This window comes from Artemia franciscana, chromosome 2, assembly GCF_032884065.1.
Source record: "Artemia franciscana chromosome 2, ASM3288406v1, whole genome shotgun sequence".
NCBI classification, from domain to species: Eukaryota; Metazoa; Arthropoda; class Branchiopoda; order Anostraca; family Artemiidae; genus Artemia; species Artemia franciscana.
This window is the reverse complement of record NC_088864.1, coordinates 40698332-40717930: the sequence shown is the minus strand read 5'-3', so window position 1 is coordinate 40717930 and position 19599 is coordinate 40698332. Positions and strand designations below refer to the sequence as shown.

Here is a 19599-nt window from a genome sequence, read left to right as displayed (position 1 = left end):
ATTGTTTTTCCCGTGGACAATTGTACGTTGCATGTTCGAGGGTCGGTAAAACTGACAATCTATTTATATGCAGCGACAATTAGACAGCGAAGAATGTTGTATATTCGCAAGTTTTACGCAGTTAATTTGTATTGTATCTATCTATCTATCTATCTATATAAACGAGTTGTGTGTTTGCATGTTTGTTTGTTTGTAAAAAGAGCGTTTTCTATATGACGTCATTATAAGTACATAAGGCTTTGTATATGTACAGACAATAGGAAAGCCAAGAATGTTGAATATTCGCAAGTTTTACGTAGTTCAAAACACATATATAAATCTATCTATATTCATAGGTGGTACACAGGGACACAACTACAATGGCGCGTAACTAATATGGCACGTAACAACTTACGCGCAGGGAGAGGGCTTGGGGGAGGGGCACGAAGCGCCCCCACCAACTAGGTGTTGGGGTGGCGCTTCGCCACCCCAACTAAAAACTAAAAAAGAAAAAACTAAAAAAATTAAAAAAGGTAAAAACTGAAAAAGAAAAAAAACTAAAAAAGGAAAAAACTGAAAAATAAAGGAGAAAAAGAAAACTAAATAAATAAAAACAAAAAAAAAAACTAAAAAAGGTAAAAACAACAAAAAAAAACTAAAAAAAACAAAAAAAACTAAAAAAGCTAAAAAAAGGTAAAAACCAAAAAAAAAGAAAAAAAAAATTATTTCATCATATACCAATTCAAAAACGAATGTATATACAGACCGGGACACAGGGAATATAAATGACGACAGGGACAATCAAAGAGAAATTACAGACTGGGACATCGGGACACAAATGACGACTGGATACTAAAAAGAAAAAACACTCAAAGAGAAATTACAGACCGGGACACAAATGACGACCAGGACAGAGGGAATATAAATAACGACCGGGACACTCAAGGAGAAATTACAGACTGGGATACCGGGACAAAAATGACGACAGGGACACAGGCAATATAAATGACGACCAGGACAACAATGGCAACACCCGAGGAAGCTGCTCAAAACGAATGTATTCACGCCGAAGTAGCTGAGTTGGTAAAGCGTTATGTTTCAGGTTCTAGGTCCGAGAGGCTCCAGGTTTGAACCTTGGCTTTAGCATTAATACAAAAGAAGAAAAAAACTAAAAAAGGTAAAAACTACAAAAAAATAAAAAGAATATATATATATATATTTATATATATCATCTTTTCCACAAAAATAATAATTTAGTGCTTCTGCTTAAAAACAGCAATCGAATTGATGCCTCCTGATACGCAACTATCAACAAAGTGGCAATCGTTGTGGTCGGTGATCAGTTCTTACCTCGAGATAATATTCTTTATAGGCGAAACAATCAGTTGACAAGAATTGCTTAAACTCATCGATGCTACGATGCCCTACAATATCCTGACGAATATAAATGACGCCCGGGACACTCAAATAGAAATCACAGACTGGGACACCGGGACACAAATGACGACGGGGACACAGGGAATATAAATGACGACCCGGACACAGGGACACAACTACAACGGGGACGCCGGGGGGCACAGGGGGATATATAAATGACGACGGCAACAAAGGAAATGGTCGATTAGCAATCACCATCAACAAAGCTCAAGGGCAATCAATAGAATCATGAGGTATAGATCTGAATACGGATTGTTTTCCCATGGACCATTATGCGTTGCATGTTCAAGAGTCGGTAAACCTGACAGTCTATTTATATGCACAGACGATGGGACAGCAAAGAATGTTGTATATTCGCAAGTTTTACGTAGTTAAAAACATATATATATATACATATATATATATATATATATATATATATCTTTTATATACATAAAAATAAGTTGTTTGTCTGTCTGTCGACTGACGTCATGTTTGTCGACTGACGTCATTATAAGGATTGAGCTGTATGTCGTCATGAAGTTGTTTGTCGTCTGACGCCATGTTTGTCGACTAAAGAAACTACAGACCGGGACACCGGGACACAAATGACGTGTTATGTCTGTTATAACGTAATAGAGGCAACAATCTTGACAGGGCCTTTTGAGGGTGAGGCTTTTCTTATTCCACGCATTCTCATGATTCCAATGGATCTGCCTTTTCAACCTAAAAGCTTGCAATTCCCAATTTGATTAGCATATTTAGTTTTCAGTCCAGAACCACTAAAGCTATTATGTAAATATCAAAAATATTTATGTTGTCTGAGCAATAATTTTTAGTTTTTATTTCAAAATAGAAAATTACCTGACAATTTTAGAATTATATCTATCTATATATGTAAAAATAAGTTGTCTGTCTGTGGATCAGGTGACGTCATGTTTCTGTGTCGACTGGCGTCATGAAGTTAGTTGTCGTCATTTTTGCTATGACGGTGACGTCATTAAGATATTTAAGACATATATGTTCACGTAGAAATCTATTAATGTTTAAGTTTAAAATGACTGATGAACTTACAATGGCAAAAGCCGATGAAGATGCTCAAAGAGTCTATGCCAAAAAACTTGCTGCTGATAGAGAAAGTCAGAAAAGAAAGCGTGCCGAGGAATCAAAAGAACAGCAAGGAAACAGGTTTGAGGCTAAAGAACGCAAAACCGCGCAGTTAGATGAAGATCCACCTGGACAGCGAGAGTCAAAACATGTCAAAACTGAAAATGATAGCGATGATGATTGGGTTTGGGATCTTGACTTGGATAAGGTCATCAATGCCTACCAGATTTTGGTTAAAAAAAACAAAGGTTCGGCGATATGTATTTCATAGTGAAGCTGAAAAATAAAGAAGAAAAAGAAAACTGAAAAAAGAAAAAATGTAAAAAACTAAAAAATACTAAAAAGAAAAAACACTCAAAGAGAAATTACAGACCGGGACACAGATGACGACCGGGACAGAGGGAATATAAATAACGACCGGGACACTCAAGGAGAAATTACAGACTGGGATACCGGGACACAAATGACGACCGGGACACAGGCAATATAAATGACGACCAGGACACACGTATTTAAGAATATCGTTCAAAGACAAATTTTTAATTGTAAGAAGACCGTTGAAAGAGAAATTTCTAATTGTAAAATGACTGAAGAACCTACAATGGCAACACCCGAGGAAGCTGCTCAAAACGAATGTATTCACGCCGAAGTAGCTGAGTTGGTAAAGCGTTATGTTTCAGGTTCTAGGTCCGAGAGGCTCCAGGTTTGAACCTTGGCTTTAGCATTAATACAAAAGAAGAAAAAAACTAAAAAAGGTAAAAACTACAAAAAAAATAAAAAGAATATATTTATATATATTTATATATATCATCTTTTCCACAAAAATAATAATTTAGTGCTTCTGCTTAAAAACAGCAATCGAATTGATGCCTCCTGATACGCAACTATCAACAAAGTGGCAATCGTTGTGGTCGGTGATCAGTTCTTACCTCGAGATAATATTCTTTATAGGCGAAACAATCAGTTGACAAGAATTGCTTAAACTCATCGATGCTACGATGCCCTACAATATCCTGACGAATATAAATGACGCCCGGGACACTCAAATAGAAATCACAGACTGGGACACCGGGACACAAATGACGACGGGGACACAGGGAATATAAATGACGACCCGGACACAGGGACACAACTACAACGGGGACGCCGGGGGGCACAGGGGGATATATAAATGACGACGGCAACAAAGGAAATGGTCGATTAGCAATCACCATCAACAAAGCTCAAGGGCAATCAATAGAATCATGAGGTATAGATCTGAATACGGATTGTTTTCCCATGGACCATTATGCGTTGCATGTTCAAGAGTCGGTAAACCTGACAATCTATTTATATGCACAGACGATCGGACAGCAAAGAATGTTGTATATTCGCAAGTTTTACGTAGTTAAAAACATATTTATATATATATATATATATATATATATATATATATATATATATATATATATATATATATATATATATATATATATATATATATATATATATATATAGATATATATATATATATATATATATATATATATATATATATATATATATATATATATATATATATATATATATATATACATATATATATATATATATATATATATATATATATATATATATATATATATATATATATATATATATATATATATATATATATATATATATATATATATATATATATATATATATATATATATATATATATACTAGCTGTTGGGGTGGCGCTTCGCGCCACCCCAACACCTAGTTGGTGGGGGCGCTTCGCGCCCCCCCCAAGCCCCCCTGCGCGCGTAAGTCGTTACGCGCCATAATAGTTACGCGCCATTGTAGTTGTGTCCCTATGTCCCACCTGTGAATATAGATATATATATATATATATGGTTTTAACTACGTAAAACTTGCGAATATACAACATTCTTTGCTGTCCCATTGTCTTTGCATATAAATAGATTGTCAGGTTATCCCCCTGTTTCCCCCGGTGTCCCCGTTGTAGTTGTGTCCCTGTGTCCCGGTCGTCATTTATATTCCCTGTGTCCCGGGTCCCGGTCATCATTTGTATCCCGGTGTCCCGGTCTGTATATACATTCGTTTTTTAGTTTTGTTTTTCTCCTTTATTTTTTTCCTTTTTTTTTTCTTTTTTAGCTTATTTAGATTTTTAGATTTTTTAGTTTTTTTTATTAGTTTTTAGTTTTTATTTCTTTTTAGTTTTTTTGTCCCGGTCGTCATTTATATCCCCCTGTTTCCCCCGGTGTCCCCGTTGTAGTTGTGTCCCTGTGTCCCGGTCGTTATTTATATTCCCTGTGTCCCGGTCGTCATTTGTATCCCGGTGTACCGGTCTGTATATACATTCGTTTTTTAGTTTTGTTTTTCTCCTTTATTTTTTTCCTTTTTTTTTCTTTTTTAGTTTATTTAGATTTTTAGATTTTTTAGTTTTTTTATTAGTTTTTAGTTTTTTTTTCTTTTTAGTTTTTTTGTAGTTTTTACCTTCTTTTTAGTTTTGTTAATTTTTTTTTTTACTTGTGTCCTGGTCGTCATTTATACTCCCTGTGTCCCGGTGCTTTGTTGATTGCTAATCGAACATTCCTTTTGTCCTGGTCGCTTTCTCTTTGAGTGTCGTCATTTATTTTTTTCTTTTTTAGTTCTTTTAGTTTTTACCTTTTTTAGTTTTTTTTTAGTTTTTAGTTTTTTTAGTTTTTTACCTTTTTTTAGTTTTTTTAGTTTTTTAGCTTTTTTATTTTTTTTATTAGTTTTTAGTTTTTTTGTAGTTTTTGCCTTTTTTTTTAGTTTTTTGTCCTGGTCGCTTTCTCTTTGAGTGTCGTCATTTATTAGTTTTTTCCTTTTTTTTTTTAGTTTTTTATTGGTTTTTACCTTTATTTTAGCTTATTTTTCAGTTTTTTCCTTTTTTTTAGTTTTTTTTTATTTTTTATTTTTTTTAGTTTTTTACCTTTTTTTAGTTTTTTTAGTTTTTTTAGTTTTTTAGCTTTTTTACTTTTTTTATTAGTTTTTAGTTTTTTTTTGTAGTTTTTGCCTTTTTTTAGTTTTTTCAGTTTTTTTTTTAGTTTTTTATTGGTTTTTACCTTTATAGTTTTTTTAGTTTTTTAGCTTTTTTATTTTTTTTATTAGTTTTTAGTTTTTTTTGTAGTTTTTGCCTTTTTTTAGTTTTTTCAGTTTTGACGTCACCTAATCCAGTTTTTTCAGGTGACGTCACCTGACACATCCATCCACACATCCATCCACACATCCACAGACAGACAACTTATTTTTATATATATAGAAGATATATATATCTATATATATCTATATTCACAGGTGGGACATAGGGACACAACTACAATGGCGCGTAACTAATATGGCGCGTAACGACTTACGCGCGCGGGGGGGCTTGGGGGGGCGCGAAGTGCCCCCACCAACTAGGTGTTGGGGTGGCGCGAAGCGCCACCCGAACAGCTAGTATATATATATATATATATATTTAACTACGTAAAACTTGCCAATATACAACATTCTTGGCTGTCCCATTGTCTGTGCATATAAATAGATTGTCAGGTTTACCGACTCTTGAACATGCAACATATAATTGTCCATGGGAAAAACAATCTGTATTCAGATCTATACCTCATTATTCTAATGATTGCCCTTGAGCTTTGTTGATGGTGATTGCTAATAGAACATTCCCTGTGTCCCCGTCGTCATTTATATATCTCCCTGTGCCCCTTGGCGTCCCCGTTGTAGTTGTGTCCCTGTGTCCAGGTCGTCATTTATATTCCCTGCGTCCCGGCCGTCATTTGTGTCCCGGTGTCCCAGTCTGTAATTTCTCTTTGAGTGTCCCGATCGTCAGTTATATTCCCTGTGTCCCGGTGTCCCGGTCGTCATTTTTGTCCCGGTGTCCCAGTCTGTATATACATTCGTTTTTGAACTTATTTATATATATATATATATATATATATATATATCTCACAACGATCCAATTTTAGTCGCATCTGGTTAAACCCGTGTCCCAGTGCCTGGTCTGTATATACATTCGATTTTGAATTGGTCTTTTTTTTAGTTTTTAGTTTTTTACCTTTTTTTAGTTTTTTTAGTTATACCTCATGATTCTAATGATTGCCCTTGAGCTTTGTTGATGGTGATTGCTAATCGAACATTCCCTGTGTCCCCGTCGTCATTTATAATCCCCTGTGCCCCCCGGCGTCCCCGTTGTAGTTGTGTCCCTGTGTCTCGTCATTTATATTCCCTGTGTCCCGGTCGTCATTTGTGTCCTGGTGTCCCGGTCTGTATATACATTCATTTTTGAATTGGTTACCTTTTTAGTTTCTTTTATTTTTATTTTTATTTTTTTAGTTTTGTTTTTCTCCTTTATTTTTCAGTTTTTTTCCTTTTTTTTCTTTTTTAGTTTTTTTTAGTTTTTTGTTTTTTCTTTTTAGTTTTTTTTGTAGTTTTTACCTAGCCAAGGTTCGAACCTGCAACCTCTCGGACCTAAAACCTGGAACATAACGCGTTACCAACTGAGCTACTTTGGGCTTGAATACGTTTGAATCGGTATATGATGAAATAATTCAGACGTCATATGCGGACAGACAGACAGACAGACAGACATAACACACAAACAACTTATTTTTATATATATAGATTTACGTTAAAAATGATATCTTTTCTACTGAAAAATAAATAAAACTTTATAATTTATATAATTTGTCGGAATTCAAACAGCGAGTCGCAATTTTAACCAAAAATTGACTTTTTTTTTGTTTTTTACTTGTTTTACTGCCATTACTAGCAATTGGACTATCTGAATATATTCAGTTGCTGTGTTTCAAACAGTTCGTGGTAATGAACTGTAGTAAGGAGCGACCCGGCTCAATAGTAACCAAAACTCTAAAAAATGGAATTTTGATACCAATAGCTATATCAAAAGAATTGCATTTTAATGCCGGTTTTAAATATATAAGTTTCATCAAATTTAGTCTTACCCATCAAAAGTTACGAGCCTGAGAAAATTTGCGTTATTTTAGAAAATAGGGGGAAACACCCCCTAAAAGTCATAGAATCTTAACGAAAATCACACCATCAGATTCAGCGTATCAGAGAACCCTATTGTAGAAGTTTCGAGCTCCTATCTACAAAAATGTGGAATTTTGCATTTTTTGCCAGAAGGCAGATCACGGATGCGTGTTTATTTGTTTTTTTGTTTTTTTGTTTTTTTTTTTCCCAGGGGTGATCGTATCGACCCAGTTGTCCTAGAATGTTGCAAGAGGGCTCATTCTAACGGAAATGAAAAGTTCTAGTGCCCTTTTTAAGTGACCAAAAAAATTGGAGGGCACCTAGGCCCCCTCCCACGCTAATTATTTTCCCAAAGTCAACGGATCAAAATTCTGAGATAGCCATTTTATTCAGCGTAGTCGAAAAACCTTATAAGTATGTCTTTGGGGACGACTTAATCCCCCACAGTCCCCGTGGGAGGGGCAACAAGTTACAAACTTTGACCTGTGCTTACATATAGTATTGGTTATTGGGAAGTATACAGGCGTTTTCAGGAGGATTTTTTTGGTTGGGGGAGGGGTTGAGAAGAGGGGGATATGCTGGGGGAAGTTTCCATCGAGAATTTGTCATGGGAGAAGAAAACTTCCATGAAGGGAGATCAGGATTTACTAGCATTATTTAAAAAAAAAATTAAAAAATAAATGTGAAAAAGCTTTTTCAGCTGGAAGTAAGGAACAGCAATAAAACTTAAAACAAACAGAAATTATTACCCATATAAGGGGCTCACCTCCTTATGATACCTAGCTCTTTACACTAAAGTATTTTTAGTAATTTCAACTATTTATTCTACGGCTTTTGTGATTCAGGGGTCATTCTTAATGAATTGGGATAAAATTTAAGCTTTAGTGTAAAGAGCGAGGTACTGACGATGGGGCGAATCCCCTCATATATGTAATAAAAACATGAGAATACAAAAGTTCTTTACGTAAGCTAATTTATAAGTTACGTAAATCTTTTACCAATAAAAAGATTCGTAAAAAATTAAAAGTTCTAGTTGCCTTTTTAATTAACCAAAAAATCGGAGGGCAACTAGGCTTCGCCCCCGCTCTTTTTTTCTCAAAATCATTCGATCAAAATTATGAGAAAGCCATTTAGCCCCCCCCCCCAAAAAATATGCAAATTTCGTTTTGATTATTCCTCTGCGGAGAGCCAAAATCAAAACATGCATTGATTCAAAAACGTTCAGAAATTAAATAGAAATAACGAGTTTTTTTAACTGAAAGTAAGGAGCGACATTAAAACTTAAAACGCACAGAAATTACTTCGTATATGAAAGAGGCTGCTTCCTCATCAACGCCCCGCTCTTTACGCTAAAGTTTTTTACTGTTTTAAAAAGAAGAATTGAGAGAAAGAGTCAAACTTTAGCGTAAAGAGCGGGGCGTTGATGAGGAAGCAGCCTCTTTCATATACGAAGTAATTTCTGTGCGTTTTAAGTTTTAATGTCGCTCCTTACTTTCAGTTAAAAAAACTCGTTTTTTTTATTTAATCTTTTACAGGAACAAGTAGCAAGCTTGTAGCCCAACCTTACTGCAGCAGGGATCGAACTCTGGAGCTCCGTACTGCCAAGCAGAGTATCAATCCATTGTGCTACAACAGGTTATTTGTTAATAGTATAAGAATAGTATATGATAGTATAGGAAGGAGCTGACAAATTGAAATTTGAATTATTTGGAGATTTTGGTACACCAGTATTACAAAAGTACACTGAAGAGAAAAACACCGAAATGAATTAATAGTAGGAAAATGTCAAAGCCTCGATCTAGAAATTGACACCGAGAAGCGACCTTGGATTATAATGCAATACTCTATCTGTGAATTTTTGCCCATGGGATTTTCCCACTTGGGAATTGAACTTCTGCAATTGACCAATGAAACAAAACAGCGCATAGAAACTTTAAAGACGTCAAAAGAGGCCTTACAATTCATGGACGACTTTGGCTCTCACTTTTCTACTGGGACTTACAATTATGGTGGAATGAATATTCAATACACTGCAAAACCCATGAATTCCAGCAAAAAGGAGTATGTATAGATTTGACCGAAAAAAACAAAACGAGTATCAGGAAAAGACACTGTCTGTCTGTCACTAAGTATGAGGTCAATATATAAAAAAAAACTTAAAAAAACTTCAAAGAATTAAAAGCCATCTTTTATACAAAAACGGAAAAGAATTAGAAAAATACAAGAAAACTAGAAAAACTAAAGAGAAAAAATAAAAAACTAAAAGATTAAAAAAAGAAAGCTGCTAAAAAAGAAAAAAAAGAAATGAAAAGAAGAACCTAAAAGAAGAAAAAAAATAAAAAAAAAACTAAAAATAAGGAAAAACTAAAAAAATAAAAAAAGGAAAAACTAAAAAAAGAAAAAACTAAAAAAAGAAAACTAAAAAAGACAAAAAGACAAAAAATAAAGAAAAAAATAAAAAAGAACCAAAAAAAGAAAAAGACTACAGGGAAAAAAAGAAAAAGACTAAAAAAAAAGAAAAAAATGGTAAAAATAAAAAGAAAAAAACAAAAAATAAATCGAACTATCCCTGTAAACAAAACTAATCGAACATTCCCTGTGTCCCCGTCATCATTTATATATCCCCCTGTGCCCCCCGGCGTCCCCGTTGTAGTTGTGTCCCTATGTCCCGGTCGTCATTTATATTCCCTGTGTCCCGGTCGTCATTTGTGTCCCGGTGTCCCAGTCTGTAATTTCTCTTTGAGTATCCCGGTCGTCATTTATATTCCCTGTGTCCCGGTGTCCCAGTCGTCATTTTTGTCCCGGTGTCCCAGTCTGTATATACATTCGTTTTTGAACTTATTTATATATATGTATATCTCACAACGATCCAATTTTAGTCGCATCTGGTTAAACCCGTGTCCCAGTGTCCCGGTCTGTATATACATTTGTTTTTGAATTCGTCTTTTTTTTAGTTTTTTAACTTTTTTTAGTTTTTTTAGTTATACCTCATGATTCTAATGATTGCCCTTGAGCTTTGTTGATGGTGATTGCTAATCGAACATTCCCTGTGTCCCCGTCGTCATTTATAATCCCCTGTGCCCCCCGACGTCCCCGTTGTAGTTGTGTCCCTGTGTCTCGTCATTTATATTCCCTGTGTCCCGGTCGTCATTTGTGTCCGGGTGTCCCGGTCTGTATATACATTCATTTTTGAATTGGTTACCTTTTTAGTTTCTTTTATTTTTATTTTTATTTTTTTAGTTTTGTTTTTCTCCTTTATTTTTCAGTTTTTTCCTTTTTTTTCTTTTTTAGTTTTTTTAGTTTTTTATCGCTTTTTTAGTTTTTTATTAGTTTTTAGCTTTTTTTGTTTTTTTTGTAGTTTTTACCTTTTTTTTTAGTTTTTTTAGTTTTTTTTAGTTTTAAGTTTTTTCTTTTTAGTTTTTTTGTAGTTTTTACCTAGCCAAGGTTCGAACCTGCAACCTCTTGGACCTAGAACCTGGAACATAACGCGTTACCAACTCAGCTAATTTGGGCTTGAATACGTTTGAATCGGTATATGATGAAATAATTCACACGTCATATGCGGACAGACAGACAGACAGACATAACACACAAACAACTTATTTTTATATATATAAATTTACGTTAAAAATGACATCAAGTCGCAATTTTAACCAAAAATTGACTTTTTTTGTTTTTACTTGTTTTACTGCCATTACTAACAGTAGGACTAACAGTTGGACAGCTGAATATATATATATATATATATATATATATATATATATATATATATATATATATATATATATATATATATATATATATATATATATATATACTAGCTGTTGGGGTGGCGCTTCGCGCCACCCCAACACCTAGTTGGTGGGGCGCTTCGTGCCCCCCAAGCCCCACCGCGCGCGTAAGTCGTTACGCGCCATATTAGTTACGCGCCATTGTAGTTGTGTCCCTATGTCCCACCTGTGAATAGATATAAATATATATATATATATATATATATATATATATATATATATATATATATATATATATATATATATATATATATATATATATATATATATATATATATATATATATATATATATATATATATATATATATGTTTTTAACTACGTAAAACTTGCGAATATACAACATTCTTTGCTGTCCCATTGTCTGTGCATATAAATAGATTGTCAGGTTTACCGACTCTTGAACATGCAACATATAATGGTCCATGGGAAAACAATCCGTATTCAGATCTATACCTCATGATTCTAATGATTGCCCTTGAGCTTTGTTGATGGTGATTGCTAATCGACGATTCCCTGTGTCGCCTGCGTCATTTATATATCCCCCTGTGCCCCCCGGCGTCCACGTTGTAGTTGTGTCCCTGTGTCCCGGTCGTCATTTATATTCCATGTGTCCCAGTCGTCATTTGTGTCCCGGTGTCCCAGTCTGTGATTTCTCTTTGAGTGTCCCGGGCGTCATTTATATCCCTTGTGTCCCGGTGTCCCGGTCGTCATTTTTGTCCCGGTGTCCCGGTCTGTATATACATTCGTTTTTGAATTGGTTTTTTTTTTTAGTTTTTAGTTTTTTACCTTTTTTTAGTTTTTTTAGTTATACCTAATGATTCTAATGATTGCCCTTGAGCTTTGTTGATGGTGATTGCTAATCGAACATTCCCTGTGTCCCCGTCGTCATTTATATATCCCCCTGTGCCCCCTGGCGTCCCCGTTGTAGTTGTGTCCCGGTCGTCATTTATATTCCCTGTGTCCCGGTCGTCATTTGTATCCCAGTTTCCCGGTCTGTATATACATTCGTTTTTGAAATGGTATATGATGAAATAAATTTTTGTATTTTTCCCCTTTTTGTCTTTTTAGTTTTTTTTTTGGTTTTTACTTTTTTTTAGTTTTGTTTTTCTCCTTTATTTTTCATTTTTTTCCTTTTTTTTTCATTTTTAGTTTTTATTTAGTTTTTTAGCTTTTTTAGTTTTTTTTTATAAGTTTTTTAGTTTTTTTTCTTTTAGTTTTTTTGTAGTTTTTACCTTTTTTTAGTTTTTTTTTTTAGTTTTTTTTTTACTTATGTCCTGGTCGTCATTTATACTCCCTGTGTCCCGGTCGTCATTTGTGTCCCGGTGCTTTGTTGATGGTGATTGCTAATCGAACATTCCTTGTGTCCCGGTCGTCATTTATATTCCCTATGTGGCGGTGTCCCGATCGTCATTTGTGTCCCGATTCCCGATTTCCAATTCCGTTAGTCGAAGAGTCGACACAGAAACATGACGTTACCTGATCCACAGACAGACAACTTATTTTTATATATATACTAGCTGTTGCCCCCACCAATTATTCTCTACCTCATTATTCTAATGATGTGTCCCTGTGTCCCGGTCGTCATTTATATTCCCTGTGTCCCGGTCGTCATTTGTGTCCCGGTGTCCCAGTCTCTGATTTCTCTTTGAGTGTCCCGGGCGTCATTTATATTCCTTGTGTCCCGGTGTCCCGGTCGTCATTTATATCCCCCTGTGCCCCCCGGCGTCCCCGTTGTAGCTGTGTCATTTATATTCCCTGTGTCCCGGTCGTTATCCCGGTATACATTTGTTTTTGAATTGGTATATGATGAAATAAATTTTTCATTTTTTCCCTTTTTTCCTTTTAGTTTTTTTATTGGTTTTGACCTTTTTTAGGTTTTTTAGTTTTTTTCTTTTTTCTTTTTAGTTTTTTTTGAAGTTTTTATCTTTTTAGTTTTTTTATTTTTATTTATATTTTTTAGTTTTCTTTTCCTCCTTTATTTTTCAGTTTTTTTCCTTTTTTTAGTTTTTTTTCTTTTTAGTTCTTTTAGTTTTAACCTTTTTTATTTTTTTTTAGTTTTAGAGATGAAAATTTTTTTAGTTTTATTCCTTTTTTTCTTTTCAGTTTTTTATTGGTTTTTACCTTTTTTTTAGCTTTTTTAGTTTTTTTTCGTTTTTTCTTTTTACTTTTTTTTTTAGTTTTTATTCTTTTTTATTTTTTTATTTTTATTCTTAATTTTTTTTATTAGTTTTTAGTTTTTTTTGTAGTTTTTGCCTTTTTTAGTTTTTTCAGTTTTTTTTTTAGTTTTTAGATTTTTACCTTTTTTAGCCTAACCAGGATTTGAACCTGGGACCTTCATTCTCCGTTCTGACATCCTCTCTCACCGAGTGACTACTCCAGCATGTTCATTTTGGTGTTTTAAATGGTATATTATTAACCAAATTAATGTGTTTTACAATATACTAAGCATCGTCATAACAAAAATGATAACATCTAATTTCATGACGTCAGTCAACACAGAAATTAAGTTCTGAAATTAAGTCATGAAATTAGTTGCCGTCATTTTTGCTTTGACGGTGACGTCATTCAAGTTATATAAGACATATGTTCACGTAGAAATCTATTAATGTTTAAGTTTACAATGACTGATGAAGATGCTCAAAGAGTCTATGCCAAAAAACTTGCTGCTGATAGAGAAAGTCAGAAAAGAAAGCGTGCCGAGGAACTATCAGCAGCAAGTTTCAGATCGCCCCCCCAAGCCCCCCCCCGCGCGCGTAAGTCGTTACGCGCCATATTAGTTACGCGCCATTGTAGTTGTGTCCCTGTGTCCCACCTGTGAATATAGATAGATTTATATATGCGTTTCAAACTACGTAAAAATTGCGAATATACAACATTCTTGGCTTTCCCACTACTGGGAGCTTTCCGTTTCCAATTGCCAGCAAATGATCTGAAAATGTTTGACCAGAGTCATCGTTACACAGACAGACAACTTATTTATATATATATATAGAAGATATATATATATATATATATATATATATATATATATATATATATATATATATATATATATATATTTTCTTTTTAGTTTTTTTGTAGTTTTTACCTTTTTTAGTTTTTTTCTTCTTTTGTATTAATGCTATAGCCAAGGTTCAAACCTGGAGCCTCTCGGACCTAGAACCTGAAACATAACGCTTTACCTACTCAGCTACTTCGGCTTGAATACATTCGTTTTGAGCAGCTTCCTCGGGTGTTGCCATTGTAGGTTCTTCAGTCATTTTACAATTAGAAATTTCTCTTTCAACGGTCTTCTTACAATTAAAAATTTGTCTTTGAACGATATTCTTAAATACCTGTGTCCTGGTCGTCATTTATATTCCATGTGTCCTGGTCGTCATTTGTGTCCCGGTATCCCAGTCTGTAATTTCTCTTTGAGTGTCCCGGTCGTTATTTATATTCCCTCTGTCCTGGTCGTCATTTGTGTCCCGGTCTGTAATTTCTCTTTGAGTGTTTTTTCTTTTTAGTATTTTTTAGTTTTTTACATTTTTTCTTTTTTCAGTTTTCTTTTTCTTCTTTATTTTTCAGCTTCACTATGAAATACATATCGCCAAACCTTTGTTTTTTTAACTAAAATCTGGTAGGCATTGATGACCTTATCCAAGTCAAAATCCCAAACCCAATCATCATCGCTATCATTTTCAGTTTTGATATGTTTTGACTCTCGCTGTCCAGGTGGATCTTCATCTAACTGCGCGGTTTTGCGTTCTTTAGCCTCAAGCCTGTTTCCTTGCTGTTCTTTTGATTCCTCGGCACGCTTTCTTTTCTGACTTTCTCTATCAGCAGCAAGTTTTTTGGCATAGACTCTTTGAGCATCTTTATCGGCTTTTACCATTGTAGTAAGTTCATCAGTCATTTTAAACTTAAACATTAATAGATTTCTACGTGAACATATATGTCTTAAATATCTTTAACGACGTCACCGTCATAGCAAAAATGACGACAACTAACTTCATGACGTCAGTTGACACAGAAACATGACGTCACCTGACAGACAGACAGACACACAGACAGACATCTTATTTATATATATATACTAGCTGTTGGGGTGGCGCTTCGCGCCACCCCAACACCTAGTTGGTGGGGGCGCTTCGCGCCCCCCCCAAGCCCCCCCGCGCGCGTAAGTCGTTACGCGCCATAATAGTTACGCGCCATTGTAGTTGTGTCCCTATGTCCCACCTGTGAATATAGATAGATATATATATATGGTTTTAACTACGTAAAACTTGCGAATATACAACATTCTTTGCTGTCCCATTGTCTTTGCATATAAATAGATTGTCAGGTTTACCGACTCTTGAACATGCAACATATAATGGTCCATGGGAAAACAATCTGTATTCAGATCTATACCTCATGATTCTAATGATTGCCCTTGAGCTTTGTTGATGGTGATTGCTAATCGACCATTCCCTGTCCCGGTGTCCCGGTCGTCATTTACATCCCCCTGTTTCCCCCGGTGTCCCCGTTGTAGTTGTGTCCCTGTGTCCCGGTCGTCATTTATATTCCCTGTGTCCCGGGTCCCGGTCGTCATTTGTATCCCGGTGTCCCGGTCTGTATATACATTCGTTTTTTAGTTTTGTTTTTCTCCTTTATTTTTTTCCTTTTTTTTTCTTTTTTAGCTTATTTAGATTTTTAGATTTTTTAGTTTTTTTATTAGTTTTTAGTTTTTTTTTCTTTTTAGTTTTTTTGTCCCGGTCGTCATTTATATCCCCCTGTTTCCCCCGGTGTCCCCGTTGTAGTTGTGTCCCTGTGTCCCGGTCGTCATTTATATTCCCTGTGTCCCGGTCGTCATTTGTATCCCGGTGTACCGGTCTGTATATACATTAGTTTTTTAGTTTTGTTTTTCTCCTTTATTTTTTTCCTTTTTTTTCTTTTTTAGTTTATTTAGATTTTTAGATTTTTTAGTTTTTTTATTAGTTTTTAGTTTTTTTTTCTTTTTAGTTTTTTTGTAGTTTTTACCTTCTTTTTAGTTTTGTTAATTTTTTTTTTTACTTGTGTCCTGGTCGTCATTTATACTCCCTGTGTCCCGGTGCTTTGTTGATTGCTAATCGAACATTCCTTTTGTCCTGGTCGCATTCTCTTTGAGTGTCGTCATTTATTTTTTTCTTTTTTAGTTCTTTTAGTTTTTACCTTTTTTAGTTTTTTTTAGTTTTTAGTTTTTTTAGTTTTTTACCTTTTTTTAGTTTTTTTAGTTTTTTTTAGTTTTTTAGCTTTTTTATTTTTTTTTATTAGTTTTTAGTTTTTTTGTAGTTTTTGCCTTTTTTTTAGTTTTTTTAGTTTTTTAGCTTTTTTATTAGTTTTTAGTTTTTTTGCCTTTTTTTAGTTTTTTTAGTTTTTTAGCTTTTTATTTTTTTTATTAGTTTTTAGTTTTTTTTGTAGTTTTTGCCTTTTTTTAGTTTTTTCAGTTTTGACGTCACCTGATCCAGTTTTTTCAGGTGACGTCACCTGATCCACGATCCACAGATCCACAGACAACTTATTTTTATATATATAGATAGTTTTTTTTTTTTTACTTATGTCCTGGTCGTCATTTATACTCCCTGTGTCCCGGTGCTTTGTTGATTGCTAATCGAACATTCCTTTTGTCCTGGTCGCTTTCTCTTTGAGTGTCGTCATTTATTAGTTTTTTCCTTTTTTTTTTTTAGTTTTTTATTGGTTTTTACCTTTATTTTAGCTTATTTTTCAGTTTTTTCCTTTTTTTTAGTTTTTTTTTATTTTTTATTTTTTTTAGTTTTTTACCTTTTTTTAGTTTTTTTAGTTTTTTTAGTTTTTTAGCTTTTTTACTTTTTTTATTAGTTTTTAGTTTTTTTTTGTAGTTTTTGCCTTTTTTTAGTTTTTTCAGTTTTTTTTTTAGTTTTTTATTGGTTTTTACCTTTATAGTTTTTTTAGTTTTTTAGCTTTTTTATTTTTTTTATTAGTTTTTAGTTTTTTTTGTAGTTTTTGCCTTTTTTTAGTTTTTTCAGTTTTGACGTCACCTGAGCCAGTTTTTTCAGGTGACGTCACCTGATCCATCCATCCATCCACAGACAGACAACTTATTTTTATATATATAGATAGATAGATATATATATATATATATATATATATCTATATATAAAAATAAGTTGTCTGTGGATGGATGGATGGATGGATGTGTGGATGGATGTGTCAGGTGACGTCACCTGAAAAAAGTGGATTAGGTGACGTCAAAACTGAAAAAACTAAAAAAAGGCAAAAACTACAAAAAAAACTAAAAACTAATAAAAAAAATAAAAAAGCTAAAAAACTAAAAAAACTATAAAGGTAAAAACCAATAAAAAACTAAAAAAAAAACTGAAAAAACTAAAAAAAGGCAAAAACTACAAAAAAAAACTAAAAACTAATAAAAAAAGTAAAAAAGCTAAAAAACTAAAAAAACTAAAAAAAACTAAAAAAAGGTAAAAAACTAAAAAAAATAAAAAATAAAAAAAAACTAAAAAAAAGGATAAAACTGAAAAATAAGCTAAAATAAAGGTAAAAACCAATAAAAAACTAAAAAAAAAAGGAAAAAACTAATAAATGACGACACTCAAAGAGAAAGCGACCAGGACAAAAGGAATGTTCGATTAGCAATCAACAAAGCACCGGGACACAGGGAGTATAAATGACGACCAGGACATAAGTAAAAAAAAAAAAACTATCTATATATATAAAAATAAGTTGTCTGTGGATCTGTGGATCGTGGATCAGGTGACGTCACCTGAAAAAACTGGATCAGGTGACGTCAAAACTGAAAAAACTAAAAAAAGGCAAAAACTACAAAAAAAAACTAAAAACTAATAAAAAAAATAAAAAAGCTAAAAAACTAAAAAAACTAAAAAAAGGCAAAAAACTACAAAAAAAAACTAAAAACTAATAAAAAAGCTAAAAAACTAAAAAAACTAAAAAAAAGGCAAAAACTACAAAAAAACTAAAAACTAATAAAAAAAATAAAAAAGCTAAAAAACTAAAAAAACTAAAAAAACTAAAAAAAGGTAAAAAACTAAAAAAACTAAAAACTAAAAAAAAACTTAAAAAGGTAAAAACTAAAAGAACTAAAAAAGAAAAAAATAAATGACGACACTCAAAGAGAAAGCGACCAGGACAAAAGGAATGTTCGATTAGCAATCAACAAAGCACCGGGACACAGGGAGCATAAATGACGACCAGGACACAAGTAAAAAAAAAATTAACAAAACTAAAAAGAAGGTAAAAACTACAAAAAAACTAAAAAGAAAAAAAAACTAAAAACTAATAAAAAAACTAAAAAATCTAAAAATCTAAATAAACTAAAAAGAAAAAAAAAGGAAAAAAATAAAGGAGAAAAACAAAACTAAAAAACGAATGTATATACAGACCGGTACACCGGGATACAAATGACGACCGGGACACAGGGAATATAAATAACGACCGGGACACAGGGACACAACTACAACGGGGACACCGGGGGAAACAGGGGGATATAAATGACGACCGGGACAAAAAAACTAAAAAGAAATAAAAACTAAAAACTAATAAAAAAAACTAAAAAATCTAAAAATCTAAATAAGCTAAAAAAGAAAAAAAAAGGAAAAAAATAAAGGAGAAAAACAAAACTAAAAAACGAATGTATATACAGACCGGGACACCGGGATACAAATGATGACCGGGACCCGGGACACAGGGAATATAAATGACGACCGGGACACAGGGACACAACTACAACGGGGACACCGGGGGAAACAGGGGGATGTAAATGACGACCGGGACACCGGGACAGGGAATGGTCGATTAGCAATCACCATCAACAAAGCTCAAGGGCAATCATTAGAATCATGAGGTATAGATCTGAATACAGATTGTTTTCCCATGGACCATTATATGTTGCATGTTCAAGAGTCGGTAAACCTGACAATCTATTTATATGCAAAGACAATGGGACAGCAAAGAATGTTGTATATTCGCAAGTTTTACGTAGTTAAAACCATATATATATATATATATATCTATATTCACAGGTGGGACATAGGGACACAACTACAATGGCGCGTAACTATTATGGCGCGTAACGACTTACGCGCGCGGGGGGGCTTGGGGGGGGCGCGAAGCGCCCCCACCAACTAGGTGTTGGGGTGGCGCGAAGCGCCACCCCAACAGCTAGTATATATATATATATATATATACTAGCTGTTGGGGTGGCGCTTCGCGCCACCCCAACACCTAGTTGGTGGGGGCGCTTCGCGCCCCCCCAAGCCCCCCCGCGCGCGTAAGTCGTTACGCGCCA

At 33.9% G+C, this 19599-nt stretch overlaps 1 long non-coding RNA gene across 1 annotated transcript; it reads left to right on the top strand.

The window, feature by feature from the left end:
• The first annotated feature begins 575 nt into the window (after positions 1 to 575).
• Positions 576 to 18943, top strand: LOC136041580 (uncharacterized). Its single transcript, XR_010621059.1, has 2 exons — positions 576 to 614; positions 18376 to 18943. It is a non-coding gene; the product is annotated as an uncharacterized LOC136041580 (long non-coding RNA).
• Positions 18944 to 19599: the final 656 nt, after the last annotated feature.